Source organism: Thamnophis sirtalis, unplaced genomic scaffold (assembly GCF_051295495.1).
Source record: "Thamnophis sirtalis isolate CommonGarterSnake01/CBP01778 unplaced genomic scaffold, rThaSir2_p1.2 scaffold_5, whole genome shotgun sequence".
Lineage (NCBI taxonomy): Eukaryota > Metazoa > Chordata > Lepidosauria > Squamata > Natricidae > Thamnophis > Thamnophis sirtalis.
The window spans coordinates 39787249-39806752 of NW_028261385.1; the positions used below are offsets into that span (position 1 = coordinate 39787249).

General features: G+C 37.9%; 1 pseudogene; it reads right to left on the bottom strand.

Annotated features, from left to right (window-relative positions):
* Window positions 1-251: 251 nt before the first annotated feature.
* LOC148045337 (uncharacterized) overlaps window positions 252-19504 on the bottom strand; it is a 32455-nt pseudogene continuing 13202 nt past the window's right edge.

Below are 19504 nucleotides of genomic sequence, written 5' to 3' on the forward strand. Positions count from 1 at the left end.
GTTGGAATACCATAGTCCATTAAGAAAACAGTATGCCACTCACTCCAAAAAGGCCCATTAAGTTCTTAAAAACCAAAACAATAAATACTAGCTGAGAGGTTTTCAGTTTGTTCATTTTGTCAGCTTGATCCCAGATCTCATGCTACTGCTTCTCATATTGCACGATTTCTTCAGTGTATTTTCTCACCAAGATGAAATGAATGGGGAGTTTCAGGCCCTCCCCCATGGAAGTCATTTAAGGCTTTCTCAAGCTACTCATTCACCTTTTGCTTGGATTCTTCAGGGCATTTTCTCTGGATTCCTAGAACCATTCTTCCACAATTGTTTTTGGCTTCTTCTGGGGATTCTTGACTGAGCTTTTGCAGAGATGATTGTAGCTATACTTGCATATCTGTTTTGGATGCAGTAGAACCAGGCTGTCTGGAACTTGCTAAAGATGTTTGAAGCCATCCATCCATCCTTCAGTTTCTTTCAGAGCAAGCAAGTTCTACCCAAATCACTCTCTCCTTCATCTTCCACATTCTTGTTTTTGATTCCTTAGATTATTTGAGATCCTGGATGCCCTTAATAGATGCTTCAAGCCATTCCTGAGGACCTAGATGGGATGCTTCACGGTCCTTCCTCTTTGAAGCTGTTTACAGATATTTCAAGCCATTTTTGGCATCTTGTTTGTATGTTTCGGGACCTTTTCCAAGTTTTTCAGGGATTGCTGAAGCCATTTTTCAAGAAGTGGTATAAGTTCTTCAGAAAATGCAAAGCTTTCTAAGGATCTTTGAAGCCATTGAAATATATTTTCCACGGTTCCTTCAGAACATTGCTTCTTGAGGTTCTCTATTGATTTTTCAAACCTTCTCATCTGGACTTCTGTAGATCCCGAATGCTTTTAATAGAGGCTCCAAGGCATTCCTGAGTATCTAGGAGTGGCGTTTTAGGGTCTTCTTCCTCAAGATTCTTTATAGCTATTTCAAGCCATTTGTTGGCATCTTGTTTAGATACTTCAGGACCTTCCTCTTCCAGGTTTTTCAAGGATTGTGGGAGACATTTTTCAGGAACTGGTCTAGGTTCTCTAGAAAGGGACAGGCTTTCTAAGGATCTTCGAAGTCATTTTAACATATTCTTCAGATCCTTCAGGACATTACTTCTTCAGGTTTTCTATTGATTCTTCAAACCATCCCTTTTTTTTTCTGGCTTCCACGAGACTCTGACTTGGACTTTTGTAGGATATCTCCTTGTCTGTTTATGGGGTTTCTCCTATCCGTGGGGGGATTTGCCTTATCACCCCAGGATCTACAGAGTATCCCCTTTAATCTGTTGACCCCTTCAGGATCAACAGTGCTCAAAAAAGAGCCCAAACAAAGGAGTTAGAGTTAGACGTTAGGAAAGCTTCCTTCCCTCCACTCTAAGCACAGTGACGTCACCACAGGAAGTCCCCTTCTTCAGGTTTTCTATTGATTCAGCAAGCCATCCCTTTTTTTCCGGCTTCCACGAGACTCTGACTTTTGTAGATATTGAATGCCTATAATAGATGCTTTTAGCCATCCCTCCACATCTAACTCGCACATTTCTGGCCCTTTTTCCTGGAGATGATTTATTGATGCTTCTAGCCAATCATTCACATCCTCCCTGGCTGCTTTAGCACATTCCTCCGGGAGGTTGGTGGCAGATGCTTTAAGCCATTCTGGCAGGGTGTGTTTTGACCGTTCAGACGAATCCTCTTTTAGGAGTTTGAGAGATTTCTGCAGCCACCTCAGAATATTTGACCCGGGTTCCTTAGATTTTTTAATTTTGTCTACCGAAGCTTTAAGCCATTTGGGGTTCAATTGATATTCCGCCATCTGAGGCTTCATTTTCTCTTGAGGTTCTGTCTTGTCTTCCATCTGGTCTCCATCTGTCAATAAGGTGCAGTGGCCTATCCTCAGTAGTTCCTCTCTGAAAAAAAATCAGAATGTTAGCTGTGAATCTGGGTCAACAACAAAGTATTCTTAGTTAAAATAACAGGAACTGCTTTGATGTCAGGAAACTCTCACTCTGAAAGTATATAAATATTGCTGGGCACCGGGGGATGGAGATTGAAAAGTCTCTTCTATACGTATCTTCCCATTCCATGAGACTAACTCCTAGATTTGTATATGTAAAATAATAAGAGAAATAGTTTGTTAATTTCTTTTAAATGAGGAGAATGTCAGGTTTTTCCAAGCTTTCTAAGATAAGGAGACCCTAATATGAAATTCTGGAAGAAGTATTTTGTGGTGGCTATCTAAAAATTTCTCACCTGCACAGTATTTCTTCATACGCTCTGAAGATCTCCTCTTTCTCATCGGTAAGTTCAATATTTTTGAACGTCAGAATCTCTGTTTTGTTTCGGAGCTCTTCACTTTCTACGGTCAGTTTTGACATCACTGCTATCTTTCTGTAAATTATGAGAACCAGATAGATATTAGTCCTCTTAATTTGTTACTTGAATTACTAATTATTATTGCATTCCATTATAACTATTGCTCTTCTCTTACACATACATACATACATACATACATACATACATACATACATACATACATACATGAATGGAATATTTCTTTTATCCAGTATATCTGACCTAAGGGATCTAATAAATAAATCTGAATTTGAAAGAAAAAGTCAAATCGCTATCTAAATATTTCTCACCTATAAAGTTCTTCCTTGAGATCATTATTCTCATGTAGGAGCTCTGCTTTCTCCGCAGCTTCTTTCTGAGCCTTGCAGCGGAGTCTCTCGTTCTCTTGCCTCAGTTTCTCCAGCTGCCAAGTTCCTCTGAACTAATTTTTCTGTAAAATATCAAGAGCAAAGTGTAATTAGCTCCCTTAGGTTTTTTTATTTGAATTATAAAACTTGTTTAAAATTAAAACTAATTGAAATAGCTGAGAAAGGAAGAGAAAGTCAGGGTGGCTATCTAAATTTTTTAACCTGCTCATCTTTTCTTTATACTCTTTATACTCTTCGCAGAGCTCCTCTTTTTCTCTGGCCAGTTGGTGGTTTTCCTTTAGAAGCTCCTGAATTTGGACTTTGAGCTCCTCTTTTTCTGCCAGAAGTTTTGAGATTTCCATTGTCTTTCTGCAAATTATGAAGACCAGAGAGAAATTAGGCCCTTGGGGGTTTTTTTGTACTTGAATTATAAACCTTTTGATACAATTACAACACATTCCACCCTTTTTTCCCAAGCTTTACTAGAATATAATTTCCCATCACTTGTTTCATAAAATGGCCAGTCCCATTGCCAATGGACAAATGATGAATGTTGTATTGAAAGTGTGAACTGAATAGTGAACTGAAGTGTCAACTAAAAATATGTGATGAACTATGCAAAGACTTACATATAACTCTGGTCCCTTGTTCTCTTCAGATCTCCGTCCAGTTTTTCTGTTTTTGTCTGAACAATCTAGAGAAGCCAAAATACATCACAAGTCAGGAATATATTTCCATATCAGCCCACTCACTACCCCCTACCCCCACCCCATCACCCCCACTGGGCTTCTTCACCTCTTCTTATGACATGAATTGTCTCTCAGTACTGGACTCTCAACAGATTCCTCACATGCTAGGTTGCCTACCCGATGGGAACCCATCTTTAAACTGATGTTCTGGTCCATGGGCTTTTCTGGACTCCGGGAAACCTGACAGTTCTGTGAAGAATGAAAAACAAAATGAATTTTAAACGCTTGCTGGATAATTTCCTTCATTTCATGGTCATGAGAAGAATTACATGAATTTGTTTTTCATAAATTCTCTCATGTCAGTGTAAAGAAGATATTCATTGAAACATCCTCTTTAGAAAAAAAGTCTGGGGTGTAGACAAGCATATTTGTGCATATTAAAATCAAATCATGCATGTCAAGATGAACACAAATGTGCAACTCCCGATTTATTGCTGTAGATGCTCAATACAGGCAATTATTCACACCGGGATAGAAAAAGAATGATTTAGTGTTAGTTCATTTCTTTAGGAAATGCAAAACACGGTGGTTCAAACAAAATCTGAATCATCTACATTTTATTTCACTGCCATTGTTGTTGTATGTGGCCAAAGAAACTAGCTAATGTAGCAAAGAAGGAGCCAACCAAGAATGAGCATGAACTCTGACAATTGCCATTCTTGAATAGAAGTTTCAAATAAACTAATTTGTATTGAATAGATGTGTTTGTGTATGGATTTCATCCATATAGTAGAAATATAAAGCGAACATGCATTATTCACAATTACCAATTGTGAAGAAATCATTTGTTTTTATTTTTCTCATAAATATATTCTAAGGTGAGCTACAAGTATACATTATATACCTCAGCACATCTCCGTTCTTCGGTGGTAGATGACAAAAGAGGAAGTCTCGATAGTTCCTCCTGCAATGACCAAAGACCCAAAGTTTTTAATGATTCTCAAGGAATGGCTGGATGAGTCCCTGCAGTTTTCTTAGCAAGGTTTTTCAGAAGTGATTTGGTGTTGCTTTCTTCCTAGGCCTAAGAGAACCTGACTGGCTCAGGGTGACCCACTTGGCTTTGCTTCTAAAGTGGGGCAAGAAATGTCGGTCTCTGAGTTTGCAGGTTGATGCCTTAACCGTGGCGTAACAGAGAGCACAATTAATATTCTTTCTCTCTGTCTCTAACTACCTAATCTGCCTGTCTATCTTTCTTAAATTTTTATACATTTCATCCAGTGGTGGGATTCAAACAATTGGTTCTCTGTCCTAATGACCAGCTGGGTAGGCAGGGCTTGGTGGTCATGTGTCTAGGTGGGTGTGGCCAACTCAATGTCACTCATGTCACTGGGAGCTTTGCCTTAGCTGTTACAATGTAACAAGGATTAACCGGAGAGGCAGTTTCTGTAAGCAGGGCAATAAAGATTAGGCTAGAAACAACACCAGAATGTTTCCTTCCTGCCTTCCTTACAGGATTAGCCCTGTAAAGCGGAAAAAAACAAAATAAGATTTCTTCCAACAACCAGTTCTCTGAACTGCTTAGAAAGTTAACAACCAATTCTCCTGAATAGGTGCGGACAGGCTGAATCCCACCACTGATTCCATCACATGTTTATTGTGACAGCCTATGAACAAATATTTTCTCTTACTTCTTTTTGGAGACACTTCATGTTTTCTCTTAATTTTCTCAACAGATCTTTTTCCATCGTAAAATCAGTGATGGAAACTAGAAGATAAAGAAATAGGTGACAAGGCAGAATAGCTTTGACATTTTTATTTCAAAAATTGGAATGTAAACTTGAGAGACAATGTCTAGAATAGGACATGATTGGTTAATTACATTTGCCCTCAAATTCCTCTACTCTGATCCCTTAGGACAAGCGTTGCCCTTCCCTCCCCAGCAGTTTCCCCTTTCCTTTTTTTCTTTCAACTAAATATTTGGCATTTCTATTCCAATTGATAAGGTCCCATAACCTTAAGCTACTTTCAATCTCCTATGACTTACAGGGGAAGTTTATGACCTTTTTCATGAAAGCAGATGGATAGACAATTCAACATGTAAGAGACATTCCTGTTCCCCATGCAATTTCCACCCCTTCAATTGTTCCTAGAAGCTACAACCTACTTATCTAAACCCCACAGAATTCAATTTTCCTATTTATATGTGGCCCATCTGACCTAAAGGCAACACTAGGCAGCTAAATGAAATAAAACATTAACAGATTATAACAGGTAAGATAAAAACTAACATTGTTTTAAAAATGTAAATTCTTCAATGTAGGGGATGCAACAGTGATGGGATTCAAATAATTTAACAACCGGTTCTCTGCCCTAATAACCAGCTGGGTAGGTGGGGCTCAGTGGTCATGTGATTCTTTGGGTGTGGCCAACTCAATATCACTCAAGTTGATGGGCGCTTCACCTTAGCTGTTACAATGTAATTAGGGTTAACAAAAGAGGGAGTTTCTGTAAGGAGGGCAATAAAGATTAGGCTAGAAACAGCACCAGAATGTTTCCTTCCTGCCTTCCTTACAGGATTAGCCCTGTAAAGTAGGGGGGGGGAAGGAGATTTCTTCCAACAACTGGTTCTCTGAACTGCTCATAAAGTTAACAACCGGTTCTCCCAGATAGGTGTGAACTGGCTGAATCCCACCACTGGGATGCAGCCATGGATCTGTGAACTATCTCAAATGATCTATATAACTGGCCGTCAATATTCCCCATGAAGAGCCTTTCAATTCTCTTTCAGGCCACAACAGACACAAACAATTCAAAACAATTTCTAGAGGTACATGTTTTGATATAGTGTGTGGGAAAAGTTCTCACTTTGTTCCCAAATGCCAATCTGCAAAGGTATCCCAACAAGTTACTTCCTCACAGTACCTTTTTTGTGAGGTCGCTTGACATCACAATTGCATCAACAAAATTTGCAATAGTGATGAGAGCTTCATATGCAAAACAAGCTCAACTATTGAGGTTTGCAGCTTTTTTTCTTCAAGGTTTGATCAGAATGGAGGTTGACAAATAGCAGAAGTCTTCTTGATACTCTATATTGATTCTATGATTTATCTGCCTTTAAAATGGGGATTGGCAACAGGATTTTACAGACATCCACCAAGGTGTCTGCCCCCCCTGAAAGCAAACATGTCATCAAGGCTTGGTGCAAGGTGGGCAATGGCATCTCAGCTCTAGAAGTGTGACCTGTGACCCACTGGACCATAATTCCAGAAGTGTGTCCTTACCAGGATCCACTGGTCCTCCACACATTAGCACTTCAGCACATCCGCACCTCAGCTCCTCAGCACTTCCGTACCTCAGAACCTCAGCACTTCCGCACTTCCGCACTTCAGAATGTCAGCACCTCAGAAGTCAGCACTTCAGCACCTCTGCACTTCAGCACCTCAGCACTTCAGATCTGTAGCACTTCAGCACCTCAGTACTTCCGAACCTCCGCACCTCAGCTCCTCAGCACTTCAGTGCCTGAGCATTTCAGCACCTCAGAACCTCAGCACTTCAGCATTTCAGCACCTCAGAACCTCCGCACTTCAGAACCTCCACACTTCAGCACCTTAACTCCTCAACATCTTCGCACTTCAGCACTTCAGCACCTCTGCACTTCAGTTCCTCAGCACTTCAGCACCTCAGCACTTCAGTACCTCCACACCTCAGTTCCTCAGCACTTCAGTGCCTGAGCACTTCAACACCTCAGAACCTCAGCACTTCAGCACTTCCCCACCTCAGCACTTCAGCACCTCAGAACCTCCGCACTTCAGAACCTCTGCACTTCAGCACCTTAGCTTCTCAACACTTCCGCAATTCAGCATCTCAGCTCCTCCGCTACTCAGCACCTCAACTCCTCAATGCCTCAGCACAAGGATTGGGATCCTGGATATATATATGTGTAGCAGTCAAAGTCATCACAATCAGTGTTTCATGACATGGCCTTAATATTTTATCTAGCTGTGGATAGGTGCTAGGGGTGAGCCTTATATGGCTCACAAGAAATGGGCACCTTTGAATATGAAGGGGGACAAAAGGTGCCCTCATGCTGCCAAAATAAGGATATCATTGTTCTAATATCAAAGGCAAATGGCAAACCTTTACTCTAAAATAGCAATAGCAATAGCAATAGCAGTAGACTTATATACCGCTTCATAGGCCTTTCAGGCCTCTCTAAGCGGTTTACAGAGAGTCAGCATATTGCCCCCAACAATCTGGGTCCTCATTTTACCCACCTCGGAAGGATGGAAAGCTGAGTCAACCCTGAGCCGGTGAGATTTGAACCGCTGAACTGCTGATCTAGCAGTAGCCTGCAGTGCTGCATTTAACCACTGCGCCACCTTGGTTCCTCATATATGTGGTGGTCTCATCTGCTTTTTTTGCATTTTTATAAACTTGAAACAGCAGAAACAAGAAAAAAAAATCCTACATGAAGGTTTTCCTGGGAAAATTGTATCCACCGTGGTATCCCCTTTAGCCGAAGAATTCAATTTAATTCAATATTTTATCATCCCAGTTGTTGAAAAAAAATGAAAGAACATCACCAACTTGCCACATAGGAAACACTGTAGAAAATACATTTTCCCCCATGTTTAAATTTGCAAGATGAGATCTAATGGAAGAGAATCTTTGTAGAGTCCTTGGTGCTCTCTGAGCTTGGTTTATTGCTTGCAGACATTTCATTACCCAACATCATCATCACAGGGACATGCAGTCAGGGGAGGCGTGGCCTCACCAGCATCATGAGGAAAAGAAAAGAATAATTAAAAGGAAAAAGGCTGAGGTAGTTGCTGCCAGAGTCACCGTGGATGACTCTGCTTAGTGCTTAACTGCAGTGGGAGGCGAGAGAACTACGGGCCTCCTTTACTCTAGCTTTATGATCACTTGAGCAGAGTTAAGCAAGGGTTAAAAGATGAAAAAATTCTTATGCAAAGGAGGCACGTGTTCTCTCGCCTACTGTAGAGGGCATTTTTAGAGCCTTTTTTTCTTTTCATGAAGGCAGGCGAAAGCAGAGTTGAAATCCTTTCTGAAACAGCTGGTGCGTGTGTGGGGAGGGGGGAGGAATTGAAAAAGTTTGATTGCATACAAAACCACGTTGCCTTTTCAAACACACACAAAGAGAGAGAGGGGAGAGAGAGAGAGAGAGATGGATAAAAGTATATAAGCCCAGCTTCACTGATTACAAGTTTGAAAAGGCAACGTGATTCACCTGCAATCAAAGGCTCCGATTGGAAGGCAGCAGAGGAATGGGGGGGGGGGTATGGCAGAGGAGCTGCTTTGGAAAATATATCCAATCCAACTTCTGTGTTTGTGTTTGTTGAGAGTGAGTGAGTGAGAGAGAGGGATCCAAGTTCTCTGTGTCTGTGCGTCTGTTTGAGAGAGGGGGGAGGGAGGGAGAGAGGGAGGAAGGAGGGGGAGGGAGAAGAAAAAGAATGGGAAAACTTATTTTGCAAGGGGGGGAAATGCTGTTGCTTTAAATCGGAACGGAGCATGCCTGGCTGTGGAATTCTGGGAGTTGAAGTCCACAAGTCTAAAAAGTGCCTCACCAGGCTTAAAGCTGACCGCACGTCACTGTGTAAAACAGAATTGATAGATAACAGGCAGTATATTACTGTATTTCATACTATATAGTAAATGACTAATTTAGCATATGACAATCCAGAGACAGAAAAGAAGTTTAAAAAAAAACCCAAAATAAAGTATCTTTGTGTTGGTTTTATTTATAGTGAGAGTTGTTAATACAACTATAATAAGTTATAATTTGTTATTGGCCTGCTAAAATCCAGTGCCCATAATTGGATGCATTGTTCTAAGTGTGATATGAATTTTATTTTAACATTCATTATAGTTTTGTTACCCAGACTTGGGTTGTATTTGCTTTTTCCTTCTTTTTTTTACCTGCAACTCACATTTGTTTTGGCTTACAATCCAGTACAGCATGCAGATTCTTTTCATGGGGCTCTTCAGTGATACCTTTGATTTTCTGCACATAAATGAAAGACTGCATTTTTTTTCATTTTGCAGTTCAATGCACTGACTTCTGCCTCTTGAATCTTCATGCTCTCTAAAGGTGTTTGCTATCTCCCAGTTTTGTGTCATTTGCCAGATTGATAATTATATTTTCTAATAGCTTGTTCTAGACAATGCCTATAAATAAATTGAATAGTAGAGGCCTAGAACATAGCCTTTTAGCAGGCTACTTGCAAATGATCAGCTTATTATGGAACCAGTGATGTGTACTGCTTGGTATAATTATTCAACCAACTGTACGTTCATCCTAAGAGAACATATTCCATTACACATCTTGTTATCTTTAATAAAATTTCATAAGAGACAAATGTTCTGCTCAAGTGAAGATGCACTATATCATTCTATTAAAAAGTTCAGGTTCATTTGGCAAGAGTTTTCTTGAGCAATGTATTATTTTCCAAACACTCATAGATGAAATCCTTAATATTATGTTCCATAGTTATTGATGTACTTTGGATCCCTTTAAGCTTGGTTGTTTGGTTGCAGCTATTTCATTACCTGATTAGGTAACATCATCAGTGCTAGAGGATGTAGAGTTTGCTCCCTGTTTATATACAGTAACTTGCTTGGTAGTTGCTTGATCAGGATATTGCTTTCTGCTTGATTGTGTGTCTGGTGTTTATCTCTACTTACCTGCTAGAGAAGATGTGAGCTGGTCTTTTTGTTTCCTTCTTAGCTTTTTAATTGTCTCTTTAATGTAGCTTATCTATGTTAAAATGTAGTTTGTCTCTAATGGGTCTATGGATGACTGTTTTATTTGAATGCCAAACGTCCAGGCATTCTGTAGCATTTTTGGATTTTACTTGGCTTAGGAACTAGTTTTCCAGTTGAAATTATGATTTAATCTGTTCATGGGCTGTGAGATTAAGGATATTTATCATGTCTAGTTAGTATTATGGATTCACTCTACTACTCTTCTGCTTATGTAGTGTCTGTTAAAGTCAGCTGTAGATGATCCTGTTTTTTCTTCTTCTAAGCCTACTGTGTGCTTTATTTATTTAAGATGTTTAATAAAACTTAAATATTTAAGTTGTTTATGTGCTACTGTGTTGCCATGAGGTTCCTTTTGAAATGTTTTTGATTTTTGGTAGTATTATCTTTTTCATAGCTGGTGTGCTGGTTGTGCTGTAGTGAGTAATGAAATATCTGCAAACAAAGAGCCAGGCTCAGGAAGGTCTAAGGTTCCACACAGTTCAACCCTGAACTACATATATTCTCTTATATGTACTTTCTTGCTTACTATCATGACTTACACACTGCTCAGTTCTCAATGGCTATTTAATTTAATGTTATATGATTAGTGGATCTGGGATTAAAGATAAAAAATAAGATTTCAAGATAATCCTAAAACCATCAATATATGACATTAAAAACAGCAAAACATAGCCAACTAGTGTATAACAATTACTGAGCCATTAACTGGAAGCAGAAATTAATGCTTCCAATCTGAATTCTAAACTGTCCCAAACAAATGCCTTTTCTGACCAGCCATGCTAAGATCTAAGAAATAAAACATATATGGCTAAAAGATGCTGAGGAAGGCTTATACACAGATAAAAATTACCAGCATATAGTTTCATCACACTTGGCCTTTCCTTCTGGCAAGTACTACAATTGCTTCCCCACATTCTTTGATTTACTGCCTCATTCACATCTTTATGGGCAGGATTAAATGTCAAATACTGAAATTCATATGAAAGTTCTGGTGTTGGGCGTAGAATATATAACACAAATTTCTTTAAACATCATCAACACCTGTCAATTGCTTTTTGCATGTAGAGTGGCATATTTGAATTGATTCAATTTTATATTTATGAAAGTGTTTCAGCTATTAGATATATGCATACGTTCTCTTGCTTTTTGATATTGAGTAGTGAAGCATTACTTCCATTAGATTTTATTGTTTTGATCTTTCTTGGTATTGGCTATGAAATCTTTTTTCAGTAAGATATATATTTTAAAAAAATGTCTATGTTTCTGAAATAGGAAAATTTGAATCTGATTATTTGTGCTTTGAGTGAGAACTCTGAGTTGATTTGTTCAGTGAGTTATTGCTCATTTTCCTGTCTATTTATGATATTTTTAAGTGTCTTATCCAAACCTCAAAGGCATCAATGCTCTTTCTCTTTTACTGCTCCAAAGTCTACTTCCATAGTGAATATCATTGCTTGCACTATTCTGATGTTTGTAAGTATACAGGCAATACTCAATTTACAACCAAACATTTTGTGACAATTCAAAGTTACAATGGCACTGACTTACAACCATTTTTCATACTGCATCCCCATGGCCATGTGACCAAAATTCCCCTGCATCCCCATGGCCATGTGATCAAAATTCAGGCACTTGGCAACTATGGTTTTTATGATGGTTGCAATATCCTGGTGTCATGTGATCATCATTGCAACTTTCCCAGGCAGCTTCCAACAAGCAACACCAATGGAGGAAGCACTTAAGAACCAAGTGATTCACTTAACAACTGCAGTGATTTGTTTAACAACTGTGGCACAAAACATAGTAAAATCAGGCATGACTCACTTAACAACCATCTTGCTCATGGTCCTAATAGTAGTCCTAAATCAAAGACTACCTGCAGATGCATTCTGGAATCATTGCTATTTTACCTAGTACTAACCTATGGCACATTTCTTGCCTACTGGTTCCTTATTGTTCACAGCAGATCCAGAAAATGCCAATATTATTCACCAGCTCAATATACATATTATCATTTTAAAGGCTGGCTGCTATAGCTCTTGTTAGTAGTTTGGTTTTTACAATTAAACTTCGCATTTTTTTTTTACAGTGCTTCTTGATTTTCATTATTAGAGCTTTCAGATTATTTGCACTTTCAATCAGCAATTATATGAGCATAGCAAAAACTAGATGAGGCATGCTGTTTTTTTCACGCCAGCTCAATAGCAGCCAGTCTGGCCTCAAAAGCCATATGCGTTATATACAAATCATAATTAACTTGGATGCACTCTCTTATTTTAATACAAAAAGAAGCTTCACCTTAATCATGATATTTGTGATTCAGTGTAATAAATTTCCTCTTCATGTTCATATTAGTGACAGTGATTATTAATCCATGTAATCAGAATTTCAAAATGGCTTGCTATGGTTACAATAAAGTTTGGATTGTTTAGGATAGGTCTACTTATTAAAATAAAATCAACAGAGTGACTAAAACACTTATCCTTCTGCAGTTATACTGAAGCCATTTCAAGTGGAGACTATAACTGACTCAACAGATATTATCCCCAGTGAGTTCCCATTGGCCAGTTCTTGTGACAATGATGGATGTCAAATATCCAAACAATGGCTATGTCCAAATCAAAAGCTTATCAGAAGAACAAGAATTATTATTTTCCTGGGAATGTAAAAGTCACTGGAGAAGACTTTGATGATTGGAAAAAATGAAAGCCCTTGAAAAAAAAAGGGGTTGACAGAAGATAAGGTGGCTAGGTACAATCATTGGTGATACAAGTTTAATATTACAGGACTCAGCAAAGTAGTTACTGACAGACCATCCTAATAAAGTTCGAACTGTTGGATCACAATTCATGTGAAGCAACTGAATGATTAAAGGTAAAGGTTCCCTTTACACATATGTGCTAGTTGTTCCTGACTCTAGAGGATCGTGCTCATCTCCGTTTCAAAGCCGAAGAGCCAGAGCTGTCCGAAGACATCTCCATGGTCATGTAGCCGGCATGACTAAACGCCGAAGGTGCACGGAGCACTGTTACATTTCCACTAAAGTAGCCCTTATTTTTTTACTTTCATTTTTACGTGCTTTCGAACTGCTAGATTGGCAAAGCTGGGACAAGTATCTGGAGCTTACTGTGTTACGCGGCACTAGAGATTCGAACTGCCGAACTGCCAACCTTCTGATCGACAAGCTCAGCATCAGGAACAGACTAGAAGTGAAAGCCCCTCTTGTTTGCCAAAATTATGTCTACTATACAACCATTCATTATACATTTGATTATATGATTGCTTGATTAATATTTGAAGGTATAAGGCAGAAGAAATTCATAATTTTTAAAAATCAGTTTTAGGACCTTATGGGCAACTTGTGGCTATACTCTAGGAATGATGAGCATACACCATAATCCATACTGCATATCCTTTACATTATTAGAAATAATATATTTATGTATTGTTTATTTTATTTAAAATGTTTATATGGCCACTCAACAATACAACAATAACAACCATCATAAGCATAAACAGGTACCAGCCCAACATCTGTATAGCCTGCAGATATACAGTCTCCCATGTTCTAACTTTGCTATCCCAGTACATGACGAAACATCCATCTCTTAATGACTTTCTGGAAGGTTAAGAGGTTTGGTTCTTGCTGGAACTAAAAGAAAAAGATATTCTAAAGGACAAGGACAGCTACTAAGATTGTAAAGGTCTCTTTGTCTTTTGAATTATTTGCTTTAACACATGTTGTGAAGATGTTTTGGCAGAAAAAATATAAGAAGCCAGAAATCTAAGAAACTAAAGAATGAGTACATTTTAAAATATGTTCATACTAAAATATCATATTGACTTGTATGAAAACATTTTTTCTGCTACAACACTTTCATGTGAATTATTGATAAGAATAAAGGAAACTAAATAAAAAAGGAACAAAAAATAAAAAAACAGAGTATGTAAAACTGGCTAGTGCATAGAGAAAAGTATACCCTTATATAAATATAACTGGGACAGACTCTCGAAGCTGTTTCAGCTGCTTTTGTGTATGTTTGTATCAGGAGCTCTTAAAATTATGCACAAGTTCTTGACACTGTGATGTGTGTAACATCTGAAATATTGAACTAGGACCAGGCAATTCCAAATTCTCTCTCATCTGTGTTTAGGTTTCAGGAATTCTGATTATCTCAGGATAATAGCTAAAATGGTTTGTCTTTGCTGGCATATAATCATCTGGGTTCTTGCTCCACAAATCAAATTATCTGTCTTTCCTACCCTCACATCTTTTATTCATCCCTTTCTTTTCCTCATCTAAGACTCTTTTATTCCCTTATCAGTACAGTTTGTTCTCATTCCCTGATCACATGAGCACCTCTCTCTCTCTCTCTCTCTCTCTCTCTCTCTCTCTCTCTCTCTCTCTCTCTCTCTCTCTCTCTCTATCTATCTCTTTCTTTCTTTTTCTTCATTTTTTTGCTTATATTGTAAGAAGGAAGGATGTGCATGCTTAGTATTTGGTCTTATGCTTTTCTGTCTATTGTATGAGAGAAAGTTTGGGAGATGCAGATGCAATCAGTTAATTTTGCAAAAGGAGGGTTTTTCTGGTTTGTTTTATAGACAAATAATTGCAAACTGTGGCATTAATACTCTCTTGCCCTGGAATTGCCTTTTTATTTGGTGGTAAAAAGTATGTTATCTGGACATTACAGGGGTGGGTTTCTCGCCCCGTTCCAACCGGTTCGGTTGGAACAGGGCCGCCGGCGTCCTCGTGCACGCGCGCGGCGCATGCATGCGTACTAGCATCTGTGCGATGCTCCAGCTGCTCCTGGAGGATCGCGCAGGCGCTGTATGCATCCTGCGCATGCGTGGAAGTGCAGAACTCGTCAAAACTGGGTAAGGAGCGCGGGCGGGCGGGTGGGCCAGTTGCCGTTCCCGGAAGTTACTTACTTCCGGGTTCGCCAACCAACCGGTTCGCAGGGACCGCCGCGAGCCGGTTGAAACCCACCCCTGGGACATTATGCACATAAACACTCTTAGCCAATCATATGCACATTCAGATTTGAGTGTCACTATTTTGGTGAAGGAAACCTTAGATTTGATTTAATTGGAGTGAGTGATCTTTGGTTGACAATATGGATAGAAAGCATTATTGCATACATAGACACACATCCCATTTACAATTCTCTTCAAAGTTGATCATTTTATATCTGTGGGGTATCTTTTTTCTCATAAATGTAACATAGCACTAGCAGTAGCAGTTAGACTTATATACCGCTTCATAGGGCTTTCAGCCCTCTCTAAGCAGTTTACAGAGTCAGCATATCGCCCCCACAGTCTGGGTCCTCATGAAACATGAAACATGCATAAAATCATACAATTGTGGGCTTGAAATGGACTATTAAAAACATGTATTCTAATTCTCTGCTTTAGGCAGGAAAATCAGTTAAGCCAAAGAAATGGTTTTCTAACCTCTACCTAGAAATGTCTGGAGCTGACAACCCCCCCCCCCCAAAAAAAAAAACACCTGGTATGGAATGTTAGCTAAATCATTCCAATATAGCACATTTTTTATCAACAGGAAGTTTTTTGTTACTTCTGTTTATTACAGGAAGTTATAACAAAACTAGGTAACTGCAACTTATACCCATTATTTCTGGTTTTAGTTTCTGTGGCAGTGAAAAATAGCACACATATGCCTACAACCTGGACTTCTGAAAGGAGATAGCCACCTCACCTTCAGGAAGTTCAGCTGTAGCTCAGCTAATTAATACATCTGCAAACCAGCCAATGCACGTGCCTTTCTAAATCAGATTAACTTGGTGTCAAATCAGTGCCTCATTTATCAGTCTTTTGGTAGCTTGGCCATGGATGTATTCATGCCGCTGGAGGATTATCACAAAGTACTTGGAACAAAATACTGCCAGTTTGTTCTAGCTGATAGGGTAATTATGAAAACTTGAGGGAGGAAGATCAAAGGTTCATTAACTAAGAAATGTTCAGTAGCCAACAAGAAATAAACATAAGCATGTCCAATGTTGTTCAAATAAAAATCCTGAGTATGACAAAACCCAATTATAGCAAGCCCTCAGAAAATGGCACATTCTGCTTGAAAGTATAACTAATCCTCAAGATTATTTAGCCTACCCTTATTTTTGGATTAAAAAAAAACAGTGAAATGTGTTGGCTACTGAAGTGAAACAGACAGACCAGAGGAGATAGTTTAATTTGCCCAGTTTCAAAAGCCTGAGCAAAATGATCATCTCTTACTTTGAAAGAATTACAGAGTAGAAGACTGATCTAGGATGGTTTCTAAATCAGGACATACATACACACATACATTAGTAGTGGGTTCCTACTGGTTTAACAACCGGTTTGGTTTTTGTGTGCTTTGCATGCACAGTTTTGAGAAAACTTACCTTCTGCATTACTGCTGTGGAGGAAAACAGCTGAGGCACAGCAATCTGCTCTGCTGCATGACTCAGCTGAGAAGATAAATGTAAAGCGCAGGGGTGAACAGGCGGGCCCACTTGATTGTCAGGTGAACCGGTTCACTCCTAGCTGATTGTCTGAGCTACTAGTTCATCCTAACCAGTCCAAACTGGTAGAATTGCACCCTGAAATACATACATACATACATACATACATACATACATACATACATACATACATACATACATACATATTTATGAAAATGTCCTTCAAAATATTAAATAAAATCAAATTGCCTCTGTGTAAATCAATCATTGTTATATATAGTTTTCCTCTTTGTCATGCTCTACAATGGATTGATCAGGAATCAGATTGTTTACTTTTGAAAATAGATCTCACATATACTATAGTCTATGGATTATTATATAGTTGTATTATACCTGTATTATGTTATCTTATCATGACCAAGTCTCAACCCATAATCTAACAATTTCCTGTGAATAAATTTCTGTAATGTGTTTTAAGATTGAAGTAACATGATCACATAATAAAAAAACCCTTTTATAGAACAATGGTAGATAATTAATGGGTTACATATTGAACTCCCTGACCCCACAAATCCCACTAAAATTCACTTGCAAAACAAATAATGGTGGCACAATTCCCACCAAATTGGACCAGTAGACCAGGGGTGCCAAATTCTTATCATCCTGGCATCGTCACATGACATATTATGATTTTTTCCCCCTTGGCTAAACCGGGCATGGGTGTGACCTGTGATGTATCTGGTCTGCGGCCCGTGAGTTTGATACCCCTAAAGTAAACTATATGAAATAGGTCTTACTTCTTACTTCTAAAAGTTTAAAATACATCAAAAAATACATCAATAAAGAGGAATGAATGAACAGTGTAGATTTTCCATTAAGGTCTTATTTGATGTTCCTCTGTGTTATCATTATTTTTCCTTTTTCTTTAATTTAGTTAATTGCTTTTGTAACCTTGTTTTCTTTTTAACTTTAAATTTATACTAATTTAAATTGTTTTCAGCTGCTGTGTTTAATTCTTACCTATTGGAAAGACAAGTACATATATAGTACTTATAAAAATAAATAAATAACTCCAACTTCCAGTACTATCAATAAATCATTGCTAGCTTAACTTTGATCTTTCTATATCTAATCATATTTTTAAAAAGTTATCAAAAAGTTTTCTATTCTGATGGATTGAATGAGTTTAGGTATTCTATTCATGTTGTCAGATTTCTGCAAAGGGAATGTGTTCTAAGCTTTACAATCTCTTCCTGCATTTAGCAATTCTTGCAATGGCTCCAATATTCCATCTATCTCCCACATCAACTGTCAGCTTCTTCTTCTTCCATCTACCTTCCCCAATATTTTCATCATTTTCCAGATTTATCAACCTGCATCACATATATGATAGTTTCATCACTTTTTCCTCAGGAGATTTTTTGTCTTGATTTGGTAAAATGTAGGTCAAGTCCATTCCACCTATTCCAAGAAAGCAAGGCAGATATGCTTTGCTTTTAAGTCAGTGCCTTTCTGATGAATTATTTATATCACACAGCAATTTTAATTCAATTTTATTTAATTATCTGTTGGCAAAACAAATGTATCTCACTGACAAGTTTAAATATGTACTGTGAAAGAGGAAAGGAAATTTGTTAAAAGAGAAATTAGGCTTTGTTTTTCACTTCATAAGGAGGCACAAAATATAATGCCTTTCTGATGTTCAAAAAGCACCCTTCAGATAGATAGATAGATAGATAGATAGATAGATAGATAGATAGATAGATAGATAGATAGATAGATAGATGATAGATAGATAGATGATAGATAGATAGATAGATAGATAGATAGATAGATAGATAGATAGATAGATAGATAGATAGATAGATAGATAGATACTCTTGATATTTTCAGACAACCTAAAAATTGTACCTGGGCACTAAAAAATGGATATTTGCATTGGATTTTTTTACTCCTGAACATTATAAAAAATAAATTTGATTACCAAAATATTTGTATACTCTTCTCCAAATTAAGTTTGGAACTGAATGCAAAGTTGAGGTGTAGCCTTGGAAACAGGAAGGTATCTTACTACTGCCAGAGTAGGGAAAGCCAGAGTAGGCTTTCCCTACTCATTACTGACAAATAAGCAATGGGAAAATTAGTTTCTAAATGACCATTTCTGACAATCTTTTTGACATAGCCTTACTATAGAGTAGACTGGTATCATGAAACCTGAGTTAAAGAAGTTAGAAATTCAGCAATATATAATTCTACAAGTGATTGGTGTTATTGAGAGAAGGAGAATAAAAATGGCAGTGAATTGAATACAATCTGCTGATATTATATACACAGATGTGAATTTAGAGTGAAATATTGTAATTTAAGTTGTGAAATGATTCAGGTCTGCTGCCCAACCTTCTTTCCAGGTAGGCATCTGGTTTGCTTTCTTGTATTTAAAATCAATTGTATTAAAAGAGTGTAACCTTTTGTTACATAAACATTATTTAAATTACTTTCCCTAAAAATAAGTTATTCCCTATACTTATTCCCTAAAAATAAGTGTAACATTCATATCTATTGCTTGACTATTGAAATATCTGTTTTTTCCATAAATTGTTACGTAAAGCACAAGAATCTAATACTGAGTCAAAATATTGTGTTGTTTTGATATAAGAGTTCTCTTTTTTGAGCCCCTATGTGGAGATTACAGGAATCCAAGCTGTAATTTTCATCTTTCTCCACAGTACATATCTTTAATACACAATAGAGCTGTAAAGCATTGGAAAAAACAACATGCCAAAAATTCGGTCCAGAGATTCATATCAGTACAAGTGAACATCTGAATATGCTGACAGAAAAGCAAACAAA